This window comes from Pseudorca crassidens, chromosome 12 (genome assembly GCF_039906515.1).
Source record: "Pseudorca crassidens isolate mPseCra1 chromosome 12, mPseCra1.hap1, whole genome shotgun sequence".
Classification (NCBI taxonomy): Eukaryota; Metazoa; Chordata; class Mammalia; order Artiodactyla; family Delphinidae; genus Pseudorca; species Pseudorca crassidens.
Window position 1 is genome coordinate 46,286,120 of NC_090307.1, and position 19,687 is coordinate 46,305,806.

Below are 19,687 nucleotides of genomic sequence, written 5' to 3' on the forward strand. Positions count from 1 at the left end.
AGTGTCATCCTGTGATGAAAGACAAACTACTCTTTAAAAGATTTCAAGAGTATGTGGGGGAAAAAATGAATTCCTTTTGGTTACATTCCTTGAGTTTTGTTAATTAGGGATACCAGCCAAAATATGTTTTAACTAATATAGCAGAGGTTATGCTTTGCTAACACATAGCATGATACAGGCCATGGAATACAGTGCTAAATGGAAGGACGGAATTAAAATTTTCTCTAAAGTTTTTACAATACATTTTCTTTCCTTCTAGCTTAGATTTCACAACCCAATAATTCAAGCTCTCCCTGAAGAATTTCTAAACAAACTTGACCTGATATCTTTTCATGCCACCTGCCCTGCAAGGATTTAATGTTGGGTAAATCTCTTTGTACACTGACTTCTGAGGAGAAAATCATACACCTGAGCCAACTGGTGACACTACACATTCATGGTCACCTGTTTGATCACTGTCTAACAGCGATTTCAATTGAATTATGTTTTGCTAGGCAATGTTTCTTTTCATTTCCTACAAGAGGTATTTTATCTTATACACTTGTCTCTCTTTCTTCCAAAATCTCTTTTATTCTCAATAGATGAGCTAGGCCTTCATTTCACAATGAAAATAGAGTACATTGACAAGTAAAGCCTAGTTCCGGCTTCCAAAAAACCAGCAACCCTATAAGCACCAGCACACACGTTCCTTTCATTAAAAATGGAAATTCTCTCACCAACATCAGGCCCATATTTGCTCCTGTATTTATGAGTGTTGTCCTGCCCTGACTCTTTAGGATGTAACATTATTAATTAACCCACATTCCTTTAGAATATCAAACTTCCCCTTTTACCCAGGAAACTTTTCTATCTTCATGTGAGTTTGTTCAAATTCCCCAAACAACAGCAAATAGAAAAAAGGAAAAAGCAAGTTCTTACATGTTAAAAAAAAAAAAAAATACAACAATGATAATACACACACACAAACATCAGGAAAAGAGTACAGAAATAAATAAAAACAGAAACAGATACTCATATTGCTGGCAGGAATGTGAATTATTCAACTTCCATTGGGAGATATTTTTGACAATACCTGTCAAATTTACAAAAGCGTATATCCTTTTCCCTGTAATCCTAAATCTGGGAATGATCATACAATATTTTTACATACATGAATGGAAATATGCACAAGTTTATTTATTGCAATATTGTCAGTGATAAAACCATGTGAGTCAAATCAATCTACTGCTTAAAGCCTGCAATGGTTCTAGCATTTCACTCAAAGAATTATTCAAGTATTGCCAGTGGCTGCTCCTTGGTTTTTTCTTCATCGTCTACCATTCTCCCTTCACTTACTGTGCTCTAGGCACAATGTCTTTCTCTTCTTCCAACATAGGAGGTATGTGCTGTAATAAGCCCCTTCCCTTTGATTGGAACAGCGTTCCCATATTACCTGTCTCTTCCATCTAGAATATAAATTCCATGAAGGTTTTAATCTTTATCTGGTTTGTTCACTGATAAATTTCTGAGATAATCCTGATACATAGTAGGCACTCAATAAATGTTTGTTGAATTAATGAATAATCCCAGATAATCCTTTAAAGCTGAGTATTTAAAAAAATATAGTAAATATCTAAAACATAGTACTACACACTACAAAAAAAGTCAAACAATGATTATACTTTTTTTTTTTTTTGCGGTATACGGGCCTCTCACTGTTGTGGCCTCTCCCGTTGCGGAGCACAGGCTCCGGACGCGCAGGCTCAGCGGCCATGGCTCACGGGCCCAGCCGCTATGCGGCACGTGGGATCTTCCAGACCGGGGCACGAACCGGCGTCCCCTCATCGGCAGCCAGACTCTCAACCACTGCGCCACCAGGGAAGCCCAATGATTATACTTTTTACGTATATCTATAAGACACGTTAAATGAAAAAAAAAAGGATACTGAAAGTGGTATATATTACATTTGTATAAATTGTGGAAAAAGAATATATTCATTTATAGTTGCTTGCATTTTCATTTAAAAACCCTAGACATACATTAAGATATTAAAAATTTTAATAATTGTTCTCACACCCATTGTTTTGAACTTAGTCACATGGCCATACCTAATTGCCAGGGGAGCTGAAAAATGTTGGCTAGCTGGACAGCCTTGAATCCAGCTATTCATTAGGATGGAAAATGAGGAGAATGAGGTTTTATGGAAAGCTGGAAGTCTCCTCTATGGTCTTTAAAAAGTACCATAAATCTACATAGGCCACAGAGTATAAATATCCTGATTTGTCCCAGAATTTCTAAAACTCAGGGGGTTTTTTTTCTTTTTTTTTTAGTCCGGTACTTGAATGGCAACTGCTACTTAAACCCTTAGATAATGCCAAGTGCTGAAAGTTCCCCCTTGTCTTGTGTCTTCCTTTGAATTATTCATAGAAATCTACCATGCTGCTGCTGTTAATATCTCCAAAATGCCTGCCCAGCCTTTACCTAATCCTTTCCACACACGTGCCTTTCCGCAGGTTTTGAATTTTACAGGTTTCAAATAACTTGGTCTATTTCAACAGCAGCTGAATATTCCTTCCTGCCACTTATTTGCCTGAATCCTAGGAACCTTGTATATAACCTAGGGTATATGCTTTTGGTGTCTCATCTTCTATCGTTTTGCTAGTCACTTCCAGCCCTAATTTAACTCTGGCTGCTTCCTGAACAAACTTCTTTGCCTGCATGCCTCTCAAGTAACACAGGGTCAGGAAAAGAAAAATGATCTCCTTGCTCCCCATTGTCACTTTCAAGTCATTTCTCCTCATTTCTCTTTCCAAAAAACGTAGATCCTTTGACATCTGACAAAGTCCCATCAACAACCTACATCCTGGTCCCACAACTTTATTCACTGAAGATCTTAGCTCCTGCCCCACTCTTTTTCTCTGTGACTCTGCCGCATATCTGTGTGTGCCTTTTGATATCTTGACATTTAGTGTTTTCATAAGTCTATCAATTGGAGTCTCTACAGGAAACATTATCACCCCTTATGATTCGTAGGAAGAGATTTTAATGAAAACAACTTATGTAAGGGAAGACAGTTATAGGAAAAATGGTGAAATAACCTGCAAAAAAATCAAATAAAAACAAAAGGAAAACAGAAAAAGAAAACAGCAAACAAGCAAGCAAGCAAGCAAGAATACAATAACTAAGACAGAACGCAGGAGGAAAATAAGGAAGATTATGTAGACAAAGAGTCAGATCTCAGTCCTGCCATTTATCAGCTATGGACTGTGATTTACATCATGAGCAAGGCTCCATGGGTACAATTCTGGTCCTGGGTTGACCAATCCAGCACTTCCTTCTGAACATGAAAACTCCTAAATTTTCCTGGTAAGTTTGTAGTTCATAGAGCTGTGTCAAAGACAGGAACTTTTGAAGAAAATTACCACACATTTCTCAGTGCTGTGCTGCCTAAGACGCTGTCCAAAACTAAGATAAGTGTATTCACCCAAACACTCTGTAGAGCCCAGATGTCACGGATCTCACTCATCTGTGATTATACATAAGGTTGTATCCCCATTTAATCACTAAATCTATGACAGATCAAGAACTTTTAATCCTCTTTGCTGAAAATTACTTCTCAAAGAGCACTAAAAAAGATGAGTAACCAGTATCCCAGTCACAGTTGATCCTGTTTTTCTCCCCCATTTTCTAGCTCCCACTTACCCATTTCAGCTACCTTAGTATCTGTGCACTGGCTCACACTACTCTCTGAACTTTTTTCAGTCAGGATTTTTTAATCAGTGATCTTTCCCACTTTGGCTTACAGCTCAGATACTACCTTCTCAGAGAAGACTCACTACCTGTCTTACTCAAACAAAGTAGGTCTTCTCTACCCTGTGACATTATAGATCCGGGTAACATTTTAAACAGACCTTGTTATAATTTGAAATAGTTAATTTTCTGTTTAAAGTTTTAAATAGTTAAAGTTTTACTTACTTAAAGTTTTCCTCCCCTTACTAAGTTATTAACCCCCTGTGGAGAAGGAGACTGTCTTGCTTACTGCTGAATTCCCATGGTCCGGCACTATGTGGTCCTTTAAACATCATGTATAGGTTGTTTCTATCATACATGTGACCTGAGATAAAAACTGTAAAATTCAGTAGTAGCCTGTACTCACTATACAGCTATATCTCTATATATGATATATATAGACAATAATATCGTCAAAAATGTATTGATTGAACATTCCTTTCCTTTACATGTAGGAAAAGACTCTGTATTTTGAGAAATCACAAATAAGAGGGTTATATGCTCTTTATTTGAAAAAATATCTTTTAGAATAGCCTTTTGAGAACAAAATATTTACCTTGTCTTTAGATTGGATAATACAGAAGCATTATATGCATTTCTGAGTTTTACTTGTTATTATTGCCAGAGTTTGAGCTCTCATACAACATATCACTCCATCAGATATGGAATAAAGAAATCCCGTGTTTTTACCCTCGGGGCTTGAAGAGTGGAAATTTAGCCACTGAAATATATAATTTTTATTAGAATGAAGGAGAAGCAAGTTCTATGTGTTTTCTTAAAAAACACATGCTTTTAATAGAAAAACACAACCGCCTAACAGTACAATGGCAATTACTACTGATTATCTGGCATCCAACATATCTGCATTTTGTATTCAATTTCTTATGTTTTGTGTAATGATATTTGTTTACTTATTTATTAATGACAAGTTCCAGGGAATAATACCATGTCTTTTTTCTTTTTTGGCTAAGCACTTCAGGTTGTTGTGGCTGATAAAATATGATATCCTCAGCTGCTGTAATGAAGTCTACTCATAACTCTTTCCCTGAAGAATGGGCCCCTAATACTCCATAATCCATGAAGGATTCTCATATAGCATTATGGAGCTCTTAGGTCCAGAATATCAATAAAATCTGAAAAGGGGAATGTATGTTTGCTTTATGTCTCAGATTTCTGATATGTCCCATCAGATTCACTTTTTATTCTCTGTTCATGGTACTGTATAACAACATTCTACCTTCAGAGCTGCTTGCAATTTTCATGCCAAACTTCTCCCTAAAAGTTTTACTAACCTAGAGACTTAGGAAGGGAAATAAAATGGACTAGGAAAGATTAGCCTTGTGGTCGATGTCCTTCTTTCAGTGATATGATTTTGACAAAGGAATTTCTATGATGTCAGAATCGAGCAGAAATTGTCAACTACTCAAATAACTGTAAATAGATAATAAATCTCTATATGACAACACTATTAAATGAGCCCTTTCACATAGATGTAAATGTCTATGTTTAATACCTTGTAAGTTTTTCTGATAGCTATCTCAAAAGTTATGGAAAAGTGAGGTATCAAATTTCTGGTTGTGCTGTAGTTAACTTTCTAAAATATGCCAGACAGATTTCCTATATTAGAAATATAGAGGAGTTTGGTTGTGACTTTGCTGGAACCTGATTCAGTGAAAAGGATATAAGCAACTTATTTTTTAAGAGAGTTGAGGCAGTAACACAGTCAGTGAAGCAATTCAATTCTGGTTTTAAGTTGGTGGTTTGAACTAGACCACCAAGTTTCCCTCCAGCTCAGACAGTGCATGGATCGGTCCATAATATTACACATAATCCATGGCATATTATTAAACGCACTAATAATAGAGGCCAAAGCTAATGCCATTTGAGAGTTGAACAGGGAACCTATCAGTAGCTTGGTCTTACTTCAGGCTTGTAAATACTTGGAACTTTCAGCAAACTTTTAATAAAAGTTCCAAATCACTATGGGCTTGAATGTATGTAGCAATTTTATAGTCTTTTTAGTCTTTCTCCTCTTAGATAAGTACTTTACGGGAATTTTGCTGATTAGCTAGTAAACTCTCAGCCTTAGGAAAAGCCTAAAAAAGAAAATGCTAAGTCAGGAAGGATTTTTTTTTTTTAATACAAGGGGAAATGTTCTTATTTAGAGCAATAGGAAAAGCTATTGAATATTTTACCCTGAAAATGGTTTTACTAAATGTCTATTTTCATTCAACAGAAGGCCTATTGAAACATCTAAGTAACACATACAAAATCAATTTATCAAGTAGCTATATTATCCTTGTGGGTATCATACATCCCAGTACTTCTGAATAGAGTTATCAAGAAATATTGGTTAAATCACTGCTAACAAAAGGTTTACATTTTTCTGTCTAATTTTTATTTTACATATATATGGAAATCATTTAGTGCATATTTAATAGATAAAATAATTTAAAAGAATAGAAAATTTCTTGCTTAAATGTAAACTTGGTACAGAACATTTTAAAAGTAAAAATAGCTTATAAATTTGAGCATTGATTTGCACACAAAAATTACTGACAGTTAATGTGGGTCTGACTCTGGGAACATCCTGTAATTAGAGAATTGTGCTGGAAATATTTGAAGTTAAGGCTTTGTCATGAACTCCACTTCTTTTCCTTCTTATTGGAATAAGATTGTACATACAATTGTAGCACCTGAGCATTCCAAGTACCTACGGCTGTATAACAATCACCTCAGAATTTAGCGGCATAAAACCACAATCTTTTTATTATGCTCAGAAGTCCTGTGGGTCAGGAGTTTGGACAGGTACCATAAGGACGGCATATCTCTGCTTCATGAGGCCTGAGCCTAAACTTGGAAACCTCAGCTACTGAGGAATAACTCAAAGGACCAGAACTGGAATCATCTCGAGGATCTTGTACTTGCATGTTTGGCACCTAGGTGGGGTGACTCAGCCTGAGCTCAGATTGCTCTGCAGACCTGAGATCTTACCTGAGTCTTCTCCACATGGCTTGGGCTTCCTCAAACTTTGGTGGCCTGAAGATAGTCAAACTTCTTCCATCATGTCCCTGGACTCCAAGAGCAAGTTTTCCACAGAACAAGGCAGAAGATACATGACTTCTTGACTTAGCCTTGAAAACCTCAGTCATTTCTACCATAATCTCCTAGTCAAAGAAATTACAAACCCACTCAGATACTAGGGGAGGGGGGCCCACCTCGCAATAAGATGATTGTCAAAAAATTTGTAGCCATATTTTAAAAGCAGCATTCCCTTCTATTTAAGAAATTATACTTTTAGTTAGTCTTACAGTCTATTTATTTATTCCCAATGAATCCACATATATTTTTATTTAACTGAAGTTAAACATATATATACATTTAAAGTTAATGGAAAGTTTTGAAAGCACAATCTGATTTCATTACTAATTTAACTGAATCAAGCAGCACTTCATGGGAAGAAGTTCATTCTCATCACTAGTTCTCATAGGTGGAACACTCTGGAATTGTGAAAGAAGCCTATTGGTATCTTTCCAGTATCTTCTCTTTCAGAGAGTATTTTAGGCTGATAATTTATCTTTTAGTTCTAGGCTTTCAAAATTTAGTAGTCCCCTGAAGAATTTCTTAGACCATGAAATCTCTCAGATAAGCCAATTCATAATTTTAATGGTAATAGAGACACTTAAGATTGCCAAAGTAAAGATATTTACTTTCATATTGTCCCCCTTTGAAACAATATTTTTTCAAGGTCCAGGATGGTAAGCTTAGCTCCATATGAGACTTAGTTTCATATCATATTACTTGTTTCTTAGGGTTGCATATGACCCATGTCACATGTATGGGTCGTATGCTTCGTTAGCAATAACAAACAAAAAGGGAAGTAAAGTGGGCAGTAAAGTAACAGTAATTATTTTGGGTTGGAGGGTGAAATGTACTGGAAAGAAAAAAAATTCACTATATCAAAAAATCATGAGTGAAGGAAAGAGAAACACTTTTATAATTGCCACTAGCAGGAGATTTCGGTGGCCAGAAGTAGAAGAGTACTAGGCACCTACAGAAGTAAAAAACAAGACTGAACTAAGCAACATTTTATATTTAAATTGTACAAGAGTGAATGTTAGAACCTGTCTTCTGCTGTATCTTGGTGAAGGGAAATGAGATTACATTCCAAATGCGTGCTCAAGACTCTCCTGGACGAAAAGGCAACAAGTAGCAGCAAGTGTGCTTTCATCCTCATGATTAGGGAGGATGGGAATTAACACTGTGATTGTGGTAAAATCCTTGATTATTCAGATCAGTTATAGGAAATACTCTAACTCCTTTCATAGTTTGTAAATCAGGCTAAAATGACTACAAAATCCTTTCAAACGCTTCACATCCAATTTGGAATGCAAATACTGAGAGCAACTGACTGTGTTAATTATAATACATTTACCTCTATTTCTTCAGTTAAGTTCCTAACATTTAATTCTCTATAGTATAACCTCAAGATTGACACCATGACAATTACATCATTTTCTAGACAATGAATTCTACACGATTTAAGTACATTGCCAACTAAGAATATTTGGAATCTATAGTAGACATGGCAACGTGATGCCCAAATCCTGCCTCATAGAAGGGCTCAATGACCAGCTTCCAGGAATGACAGCCTTCAGCTGCCAATCCCATCTGAGAAGTCATGCCCTTTCCAGGATGTATATAGCCAATGTCTGATGGAAGAAGGCTATAAAATCCTGGATTATATGTCATTATAATCAGGGTTTGGGACAACCCTGGTGGGTCAGGGTTTGGGACAACCCTGGTGGGTCATTTAGCACCAGCTCTCTTGTAGGTTCAGTCAAGGCTGTTGCCAGACCTGCACTGCAGCTGAACTTGTCCTTCTGCCCACTCTTGCTTCCTTCCTCTTCCTTTCCCTGGGGTTGATTTCTACCAATGTCACACCCTAACAAACATCTTGCATTCTAAACTCCACTCCAGAATCAGTTTCTAGAAAACACAACCTTCAATAGAATCTAAAAACTTAAGGTTAATCAAACCCGAATATAAACGGTCAGAATACACTTAAACTTTTAAGATATGCAAAAACACATTCTACTAGAAAAGGAGTAACTTATTCTCTCTGTGAAAGAGCTTCTCCTCCAACTGATTATATCATTTTGAATTAAAATAACCCACTTGTCAATAATAGAAAGTGTCAGTGTCAATGTCAGTACACATTTCAAAAGTATACTTAGTATAGTGTATTGAGTAGAGGCTTGATAAATGTACATTGACTTGCTAGATAATGCTGCTGCCATATAATGTAGTGGTAAATAAAATTGTTAAAAGAGCTGTAAAATATGTAACAGTTTTCCTTTGTGCAAGGTAAAAAACAAGTTTTAACAGCAACAAAAAACACTTAAAAATTTTCTTTAATGTAAACAAACTTCAGTTCTCGTAAAGGCAGCTAGCGAGTTATAGATTCTTTTCAGTGACTTAAAATGAAAAGGGGCAGACTAATGTGGAACCTATAATGGAAATAATTGGCCAAGGTGAACAAAGAGTCAGACATTACTCTTTGTGAAGTAGAAAAATGTCAAGTTTTATCATTCACTTTCTTTCCATGTTTCTTCTTAGTTCAGTATTTTATTTGTTTTTGAGTGTATGTGGTTTTGAGGTACGTTTTTCATTTCTCCAGTCTTTATTTTTCACAGTTGTTATTACCCTTGAGTGCTCCCCAGGCAGAAAAACAAAGACTTCCTTGGAGTGACATACACTGAACCCAAGCCCTACAGGATTTCAACGAATCAATGCCCCGCTGTATATATGTACCCTAGCTAAAATTACATAAGATATAAGGAAGCAATCCTCAATAACTAAGAACCGACAGACACTACAAACATGGTATTATATGCCAAGGAACTTTAGATAATAGAACTGTCTCTGATAATGAGTATAAAATTAAAAACATGAGAAAATAATAACACATTGTGAAGCCAGATGTGTGATTTTGCAAATAACAAAATAGATGTTCTAGAAATAAAAATGTCATTATTGAAATGAAAACTCAGTGGGGAAAAAGGATTAAACAGCAGATCTGAGACAACTGCAGAGAGAAGTGATGAACTGGGAAATATTAAAAGATGTTTACCAAAAGTCCTTGCAGAAAAATAAAGAAATGAAGGGCATAAAGAATAGGGTAAGAAGGTTCAGCATATAATAATGAGGAATTCCAGAAGCACAGAACAGAGAAAATGAGGGGGAAAAAATATTCAAAGAGTTATAAACAAGGATTTTTCAGGTTCCTAAATTCCACAAATAATAATAAAGCCATTTCCAGGATAGAAATTGCAGCTCTAGAATGACAGAGACAAAGTTTCTTAAAAATTGCTCTCATATATAGGAAAATTAAACTGACTGCCAACTCTGCAACAGGAAAAAAACAGAAGATACTGTGATACTATCTTAAAAACAATGAGAAAAAATCATTCTCAGTGTGGAACACCATATTTATTTAAATGATCATTCAAAGCTGAAGGTGAAATAAAACACATTTTCAGGGAAACAAATGCAGCTGTTATCGAGAATCACTAAAGGATGTATTTGAGAAAGAAGGGGATTTATCCCAGAAGAAATGAACTGCCAGAAGCAGTGGGAGTAAAGATATTGGCAAACAAATGGGCACATGTAAATAACACTTTGCTATTTAAAACTGAATAATAAAGCTACTTCTTTGAAAATAAATATTTAATTTAGAATTCATAAACGTGTAATAATAATGACTATTTGGTGAAACTAAGTAGAATTTAGAATGAATCAGGATCAAGGTCAAACTAAATACTAAATAGAAATCTGTAAAAGAAGGAATGACAGAATTTGACATTAGAATATCATGTCATAAATTTCTTAGTTTTGTGAGGATAACGTGAAAGATACTGATCAAGTACAGACAAAATAAGCTGAATATGCATACACTCATTAAAATAATAGAGAAAGTATGTGTACGTGACAAAAAAAAAAGAATGACAACTTAACCAATAGATGTGAACAGTGTTAAGAAGAAAAAAAAAAGAAGCCCCCCCACCTACAAAAGAAAATAAAAAGAAAGGAAGCACAAAATGAGGTGGTGTCTAAATACATCAGAAATGTGAAAGTTAATACATTTCAGGTTGATCAAAAACAAAATTTGTTTCTTTATTCTGTTTACAGAAGACATGACTACAATTTAAGAGCAAAGAAAATTTGTCACTAAAAAGAAAACTGAAGGAATACCAAAAAAGACAAATTGAAAACTAGTATATGTGAATAACAGAAAAATAGGTATTAAAGGCATTAAAGGAAAAATAAAACTCCTGATATAACAAGAACATAAATATTTTGAAATTTACGTGCAGCAAAAATATGACAGAATTACAATGAAGAAACTGACACATCCACAATCATGTGGCAGATTTTTAACAATCTCTCACAGTAACTGATAAATAAGGAAAAATAAAATTTTTCTGAGTAGTAAGAGAAAAAAAATCCACATAACATATATCCATGGCAAACAAAAACAGGGCCTATGTGATCACTTTTCATCTTAAATAAACATGCTTAGTATACCATAATACATGTAACTTTTATAAATAGATAAATATAATTTCTGAAAAAATGCATGGCTTAAATATTTAAATGGTTATACTATTACATTTACCAATCTTACATCTCCCCACTAATGAATAAAATTTGGGAGAAAATTTTGTATCTGTGATAGGAAAAAAATACAAAATTTAATTCTAGAAAAATTTCACTCTATTTATTAGTTTTTCCCCTGAGGTAACTGAAACAGAAAACTTCTCTAACCTTTCTCTTCTCATCTTGATGAGGTAGCCTAGCACCGGATTTCATAAGCCTTACTTCATAACTGAAACTTATGATTCTGTATCTCTGCATATTATTAAAAACATATTTCCTTATATTTTCAAAGCAAACACATAAACACTTTCCATCCCTGTTCCCCTCACCACCTGTCACCTCTCAGACCGATTCTCACACATATGCACTTGCAAATGGATAGTCTTTAAAAACAAATTTGTCTTGGTATTTTAATGTCTTGTTCAATTAAATCAATCTCTGGATTGATCTGAAATTATTAGGAGAGTTTCTTTTCGATAGTGAATCAAACAACTGCCAGCATTCCTAATCATAAATTTAAATGTCAAACAGGAAGCACTCACACTATTAAAAACAAAACAAAATAAAAAATTCTGAAAGGACTAATACCATGTCTAACATAACACAAGGTGTTAAATATTCACTCGTTACTAGACAGCTTTCATGCCATGTCAAGCTCACACACAGATCCCGGGCAGCTGTCTTGGATGACATTTTATGACATGTGCCCAAGAATGCTGCAGTTGTCTACTGCTTTGAAAACTTTTGCAATAACTGCAATACAAAGGCCATAATCAAAAACAAACAAACAAAACCCACAACACCGCTATCCTTCTAATCATCAACACATGTACAAGAAATTTTTTGAAAGGAAGACCTATATTTCAATATCTTCAAACAAAAATGATTGGCTTAGACATCCCCTACCATACTGGTGTTAAGTTGTTAAGGGGAAGAGTGCTGTGGAACTCTGGGGAGGGTCTCTCAATTCAAGATGTTTATAAGCCAAGTCGGTGACTTCCTGTCCATAGGTGGGGTTGTTTGTGTGCACTATGCATGAAGATGTAGCCATGAGGAGAAGCTAAGAGTGTTGGAAGAGAAAAGGGTCTGAAACCACTGAAGTATATTATCCAACCTGGAGCAACCCCAATTTGAGACTCATTTTTCTGATATAATAAATGTCTACCTTTGTAGGCCAGTGCTAGTTTTGCTTTCTGTAACTTGAAATCAAATGCATCCTAATAGATATAGTACCATTACTGAAAGAAACAGACATGGAATAATTTTTTTTGAACCAAACATTTTACCAGTATGTTACTGTAAAAAGGAAGTCAAAAGGTGCTGCCTATCTCTGTTTGAAACTTTTTGTCTGTGTTTGTGAAGAAGTTACATAGCTTCTCTGAGGCTTAATTTTTTAATTCTTCAAAAAGTAGTAATAATACCTCTTCTGAATTCCCATCCCTGAAGGTGTGAAATCTAATGATAACATCACATGTAAAGTTTTTTTTTCCTTGAATTTAATCAGCCGTGAAATTCTATGTGGGCAAGGAGAATGTGAGTCATTAAATGTGAACAAAAAGGTAACAGCAGGAATAATGGGTTTTTGTTTCTATTTTTCTATTACCCCTGTTATAGTGGGGCTAAAAGGCATCTAAACACCTTTTGGTTTGAAAGGAATCACGCACAGGCGCGGTGGAGCCCTGCTTCCCTCTATTAGTAGCCCAAGAGTGTCTGATGGTATCGCCCCCACTCTCTGGCATCTACAGGCTCACGTATGACAGAGCTTGGACAATTAGATCCTTTCACTAGGACTTGGATTCGTCAAGAGTGAAACTGAACTGTCGTGGGTAGTCAGTTTACCGACACAGCTGTGGAGAGGTTAAGGTCTGGCAGCCAGGACTAGTGTCTGGGAGCAATGGCATCACCTCTTTCTACAGCCCACTCGTTGAGAGCTCCTGTCTTGACTGCACCTTTTAGACCGAAAGCTGTCATATCTTCTGATATGTTTAAGTTAGCCACAGGGGATTTCTGTTATTTGCAGTTAAGAAGCATCTGAGTACATCTAAAAGTTTTTAATGCATAATTTAAAATGTAAGGCAGATTAAAGATTTTATTTGTAAAAATTATGTCCTAGACTCTATTAACTGTGTTCTAACCCTATTGTTCATGGAATACTTCATGATTTGAAAAATTGAAAATGTGAAAGTTTAAAAAAAATAAATAGCATAATATTATCTACTTTTGTTTCCAGTTTTATTTAAATCAAACTTAGGTAAGAATATTAGCTATTTTACTAATATTGATGTTATTATCGTAGAAGATGATGAAAACTTGCTCGATTCAAAAGCAGATTAGTTTTATCTATCAATTTGAATAGAGTTCACTAAGCTTTTGTGTGAATCACAAGAAGGAAGGTGAGGAAATTGGAATAGCTTTCTACGTATCATCCTGAGTCTTAAAATGTAATTTTCCTAAACACTTGTGTCGATGTTCTTTAAAAAGAAAAAATAGAGAAGTAGAGGAGGAAAAAGTAAAGACATTTTAAGGCTATTTTAGAGACAGGTGGATGTGGTTGCATTATATAGTATGTATATTGTATTATGTATTGGAAATGGTTGCAATAAAGACTCAAAAACAAATTCTCAAAGTATGATCCCAGCATAGCACCAACAGCATCACCTGGAAACTTGTAACAAATGAAAATTCTCAAACCTCAGCCTAGACCTACAGGCTCAAAAGCTCTGAAGGGGTCCCAGCAACTTCTTTTATAGTGAACACTCCAGGCTGTTCTGCTGCATGTTAAAGTTTGAAAACCGCCACTAGCCTGTACAGTTCGGTAAAAGAAAACCAAAAGTCATTCAACTCTGCTTCTGGTGATGCACCTCACACTCTGTTGTAATTTACTTGGTAGCAGGTCTATCTTCCCTAATTGATTATATTTATATCAGCAGTTACGTCTTCTGTGAATCTCTGTCACTTGCCAAAATATATCTATCAGATACCAAACTTAATATTTCAGATGAACTCCAAAAAAGGAAACAAACATTGACAATTTAATAAAGCTTTTTAATGCATTATACAGTAGCTATTGTCATATTTTTCTTCTCACTACTCTTAATGAAAAAAATGACAAAGGTTATCTTTGGGTATTTATCTTTGGATGAGCTGTGTGTCAATACAAACAGTCTGATTGTAATACTTTCTAAAATAAAACCTGCCCTTATTTAGTCATTCATATTATATGGTAGAAATATTCTTATTTTTAAATTGATTTTACTATGATAAAGAAAAATTCCTTCAGCAGTGTCTCAATCCAACTCAAAATGGTAGTGATGCACGTTAGCCACAATTATTATGAAAAACATTGTTCTATTTTCCTGAAACAATTTGAAATCATGCAGAAAAGTACTCAAAGAGAAAAAGTAGGAGTAGTAGCTGCTTGTTTCACTCTGTTCCCGTTTTGTTTTGCTTCTGAGCTCAAAGTGAAGAAAGAGATGGTTATAGCACTCTAAATAGTAAAATGTTTCTTCCTCAAAATCTTTAATTTTTTCCCTCGTGATAATTAAAGGAAAAAAAAAGATATTTGCTGTTTCAAGGTACCAGTTGATTATATAGTTTAAAACAGCTTAACTATACCATTTCATATATACATTTAAGTAATTGCCAGTGTTCTTTGAAATAAAATTTAACTATGGGACCTTTTCAGTATTAACAGTTATGCATGAAGGAAATTAGGCACCTCCATATCCAGAGAACTAACAAGACATTGATCCAATAGGACTGGATGTGTTTCGTGTTTTGTATCTTATAACCTATAATTTAAAAGTAATGTATTTTCCACATCATTTTATCAGCAAACTGTTAGAGATAAAATATTAGGACCAATGCCTCTGATTTCAATCATGGCATTCAAATTGGTTTCAGCTCGGTATAATAAATAACTTTGGGAGCCTCAGGTATATGATGAAAATAAATTACCAACATTTACCAAAAGTAATTAAAAATAATTTATTTCTGCCACACGTGATTCCTTATATTCTCTTTAAAAACCTTTACTTAATTACACAACATATATTTGTTCTTTGAAGAAGAAATGGAATATACTGCTAAATGCACAAATTAAAATGCAAAATAAATCTGTAATCATATGTCTTGCTGTATAACCTTCCAAATTTTGTCTATATGTATGTTTCTTTAAGAAAATACATAACATATATAAACCTACATCAACGATTCTTTAGAAAAAATATGACAGTAACGTGACTCCATGTGTTACAAATACACATATCTTTATCACCATTTTTAATGGCTGGATAGTATTTCATGGAAGTATTATGTCATAATTTGCTTAATAAATCTTAGGTTGATAATATTAACTGGCTTTTTTCCCCTAAATTTAGGCATTTTAAACTGTGCCTTTCTATATTTTTATACATAGAGCTATGCAATTTATTTTCTTATGATACATTCTTAGAAATGTTTGCATGTCTTAAATATCTTTTTCTTTACTAAGACTTTATTTTTTAGAGCAGTTTTAGGATTACAGCAAAATCGAGGGGAAGATAGACTTTCTCTGTACCTTTGGCCCCCACACATGTGTAGCTTCCCGTTATCCACATCCCCCATGAGAGTAGAAAGTGGTACATTTATTATAACTGAAGAAACACTGACACATGGTAAGCACTCATATAGTTAACATTAGGGTTCACTCTTGGTGGTGTACATTCTGTGGGTTTAAACAAATGGATAAGGACATGTATCCATCATTATGGTACCATGCGGAGTATTTTCACCCCCCACCCCAACCCTCTGTGCTCTGCCTATTCATTCCTACTCCCCAGCCCCTCTGATTTTATTGTTTCCATAATTTTGCCTTTTCCAGAATGTCATATAGTTGGAATCTTACAAAATGTAGCCTTTTCAGATTGGCTTCTTTCACTTAGTAAAATGCATTTAAATTCCTCCATGTCTTTCCATGGCTTGACAGCTCATTTTTTAGCCTTGAATAGTAATATTCTACTGTCTGGATCAACCACATTTTATTCAACTGTTCACCTACCTTGGTTGCTTTCAAGTTTTGGCAATTATGAATAAAGTGGCTATAAATATCTGTGGACTGATTTTTGTGTGCACATAGTTTTCAACTCCTTTGGGTAAATAATAAGGAGTACGATTGCTGGAAGAATATGTTTAGTTTTGTGAGGAATCTTCAAACTGTCTTCCAAAGGGTCTGTACCATTTTGCATTTCAATCAGCAACATATGAGAGTTCTGTTGCTCCATATCCTTTGGCCATTCTAATACGTGTGTAGTGATATCTCATTGTTATTTTAATTTGCATTTTTCTGATAACATACGATGTGGAGAATCTTTTCCTATATTTATTTGTCATCTGTATAGCTTCTTTGGTGAGGTGTTCGTTAAGATCTTTGGCCCATTTTTTTGGGGGGGGGTTGTTTTCTTATTTTTGAGCTTTAAGAATTCTTTGTATGATCTGGATAACAATCCTTATCAGATATGTCTTTTGCAAATATATTCTCCCAGTCTGTGGTTTGTCTTCTCATTCTCTTGACATTACCTTTTGCATAGCAGAAGTTTTTAACTTTAATGAAGTCCAGATGCACTGTTGTCTCCTATGCTTATAACGTGTTCAAGACTCCTTATTTGAATAGTAGACAGAAACAACACAAACTTTTGAAATATCCTATATTGTATGTTCATATTCCATGCTTTTATTTTCTCCCAGGGCAATAATCTTGTTGTTGATTTATTAAAAAGCTATACTTTGACACAATAAAACCAATGTACAAATTGTAGATGATTCAAAAACTGAATTGAAATTTGAGATGATTCATATAATTATATTTATAATGGGTATAACTAAACAGAAACTTTAAAATCTTTTATCAAGATAACTTTCTGCATCATCCTTTATGCTATTTGAATACATTGACAAAACAAATCATCAAATCATATGGTAAGGATGATTATTTTCTTCCAACTTACATTAGTGATTTTGAAGGCAGAGAGCTGAGTTTTCTCAGGCAGCAATCAAATCGAAAAGAAAGCCTAATGTTTGGGGGACACTAGTAAATAGTAGTATGAGATTGCTCATGATTAAAATAGTGTCTTGTAATTTGTTCAGTATCATAGTGTGAGACAGGATATTGTGATACTTAAGAAAAGAGAATATATTGTACATGTACAAAATTTTTAATACAAAATTTGGATTATTTTATGACTGTGTCTGCTTTTCCATAATTAAACAATCCTATTTCATTGATCTATCAATGAACCAATGATACTGTAAACTTTTTTTAGCACTGAGGAAAATTATATGCAAAACTATCAAGATTTCTAACTCAAGAGTTTAGTTTAACCTCTGCATTTTAAGGGAAAAGAAGTGTTTACTTACAAAAATGTAGAATCTTATAATCTTCTGCTAAGGATGAGTAGAATTTCAAGGCATGAGAGAGTGAGGGCTCAATAGGTGAGGATTATGTATGGAAAACTGTTTTTGTAGATGACAGGGAAACGTTTGTCTCTGTTTGGTAGTATAATACTGGATGTCATAACCTGGAGAATACCTTGAAGTCAAATCTAGGAAAGCAATAATCCATGATTCTAGGAGGACAATTTACTAAGCACCCAAAATGAGGAAGGTAAACAGCCTAGACATTCCATAGAGAGAAGCAAAATTATCCTTACTAAAGGATTCTGGTTATATTCCAGATCTGTGGAAAAGCCTGCAATAATTTTTTTATATATTCAATGAAAAGTTTATGATGATTAAACAAGTGTATTTTAGGGCTTCCCTGGTGGCGCAGTGGTTGAGAGTCCGCCTGCTGATGCAGGGGACACGGGTTTGTGCCCTGGTCCGGGAAGATCCCACATGCCACGGAGCAGCTGGCCCGTGAGCCATGGCAGCTGAGCCTGCGCGTCCGGAGCCTGTGCTCTGCAACAGGAGAGGCCACAACAGTGACAGGCCCGCGTACCCCCCCCCCAAAAAAAAGTGTATTTTAAAAAGCTACCATGCAATAAAGCTGTGAGATATGTATTTCCATTATAAAAAAAGTTTACTTTTGGTAGGCTTCTTAGGATCTCCTTATCACCTGGTTTTAAACCGATCTGACAATTTTTAAAAATATTTATTTATTTATTTTATTTATTCTTTTGGCTGCTTCGGGTCTTCGTTGCAGTGCACGGGCTTCTCTCTAGCTGTGGCGTGAGGGTCTTCTCTCTCTAGTTGTGGCGCATGGGCTCCAGGGCTCGTGGGCTCTCTAGTTGAGGTGCGCAAGCTCAGCAGTTGTGGCGCGCGGGCTTAGTTGCCCCGAGGCATGTGGGATCTTAGTTCGTTCCCTGACTAGGGATCGAACCTGAGTCCCCTGCATTGGAAGGCGGATTCTTTACCGCTGGACCACCAGGGAAGTCCCCTCTACTGACAATTTATAACAGAAAAGTGACAACAATGAAAACACATAAACAGTCATGCAAGTTAAGGATTAAGGTTCTGACAAACCTCTCTCAAATATGGACTCTATAATTAGCAGGTTGTGTGATCTTGAATAATGTAATTTTTTTTAAGACTCCCTTTTCTCATTTGTACAATAACAACTACTATGTCATTATATGTAATATAATTCTCTATGACGATGGAAATTCCAGCATTTGAAGCAGGAATTTATAAAACAGAACAAGTTCTCTTGGCATCCTTTGGAGAGATGTGGTTGGCCTAGGGCACAGCTGGCCACACAGTGAGTCTGGAATTCTGCAGAATGACTCCAGCAGAGAAAAGCCTCTCCACTGTTGTTTTGTTTTAAACGAATCGAGCATGGGAGTGGACTTATGGGACTCAATGACAAAGAGAATGCTATAACAACAAAAATCTTGGAGAGAAACTCTTCAAGGAAGGATGGGAGAGCTGGCTGTAGTCCCTGGAGATTAAAGAACTGGGATCTTTCTCCCTTAAAGCTGAGGTCAAGAATAGCCTTTCCTCCTGGAAAGGAGAACCCCCGTTTTCCAACCAGCTCTTCACCAGGCAATCCAGAGAGTGCTCCCAAGGTCATTTACTGGACAGTGCTGTTTGTGTATAAAGTGCACAATACATTATTTGTATTTTCATAAAGAATTAATGACGTCTATTTACAATAGCCCGGAGATGGAAACAACCTAAGTGTCCATCATTGGATGAATGGATAAAGAAGATGTGGCTCATATATACAATGGAATATTACTCAGCCATAAAAAGAAACGAAATTGAGCTATTTGTAATGAGGTGGATG